Raw genomic sequence first — 1,408 nt, forward strand, 5'->3', positions numbered from 1 at the left:
TTTTACAAATGGCGCATATTTAAATGACATGTTGGATTGTTCCACACGAGTCTTGTTACTTATTCATAATATTCTAATTAATTGATCAAACCGCTTCGCACAACTGTCTCCTTTAGTGCCTCTTGGGTTCAAAAGTGTCGAACTTCAGAGAGAATGTGTGGAAAATCTAAATTGGCATGAAATTTAAGATTCCATAATCCAGTTTTTCAGTTTAAATAATCTTAGAAACATATTTTGAGGATATAGTTGACAAATAGTAACTTATACAGATACACACATGTATTAAAGGACTTCTTTTATATTTAAAGAATGTTTTAAAAGTCAAAGGTGTTCTCATTTATAAAAGGTCCATTTTTATAATTGTGGTTGTTCAGAAATGTTAAATAATAAGATTTAGTCTGTATTTTCTTATGCTGTGTCACGGAGACAAATTAGACTCGCATGACGGATTATATATATAAACTTTTAAAATTTACCAATTCAAACAAATTATACCAGTTTCTATAAAACACTCTTGTGGGCACGAACGAAGCGTGCGTCCAGGTAATGGAACCCTTGTCAATCAATCAATCAGTCGGTCGGTCGGTCGGTCAATTAATCCATCCATCGATCAATCAACCATTATGGAAAACCTCGTTAGAAGAGCTCTCTAACCAGATTTCTTAAAAGAACTGAACCGAAACACAAACATGAGCTTAGTTCTAAAAAACAAGAACCGTGTGTATTGAGAGACAGAAGGTGCAGGCAACAAAAAAATGACAAGATCGTCACATTTTTTTTTTTTTTTTTTTTGTCATTTACAGGTAACAACTCTTCTGGCAACAAGAGTAAGTATGATACATGAAGTACATGCTCTTAAAATGTTGTGAAAGATTTCTTATAATCAGTTGTCGTTTAATGTACTCGTTTAGTTTATCGTTCCGTGAACCCAGAGCATGATTTTGAGACGCCTGTTAGTAGCTGCACCTTACTGAACACCACGCGGAAGGTCGTTACATGTTATCCAGTGCAATAGGAGTCAAGCGTTTCGTTCAAGGACACAACCTCGGCAGCAGAGAACGGTATATTCACGAGACATACAAATCGTCCCCGGTAGGAGTCGAACCGCACATCTCGAATCTTCATCCGAAGTTCATTCTACAAGTGAATTGTATCCATCTTATCATTACCTTCTAGTCATATTTTAGCAAGGTTTTATCAACTTGCTGGAAAGTTTTTTCAGGATTGTGTTAGGCTTGACAATAATCATACACGTATTGGGACTGTTCGTATGGGTTTTCCAATTCGTCATACTTCTATATTGTGTTTTGATTCTGGCTATTAAATCTTAACGGGCGCGTTCGAAGAGGTCGACAATGTGCAGTTATCGGTGATCAGTGGTTTAAACTCGTCAGTAGATAACAATTAT

The sequence above is a fragment of the Ylistrum balloti genome, unplaced genomic scaffold, assembly GCF_031769215.1.
Source record: "Ylistrum balloti isolate Yb309-2 unplaced genomic scaffold, AGI_CSIRO_Ybal_v1 Utg369688, whole genome shotgun sequence".
NCBI lineage: Eukaryota > Metazoa > Mollusca > Bivalvia > Pectinida > Pectinidae > Ylistrum > Ylistrum balloti.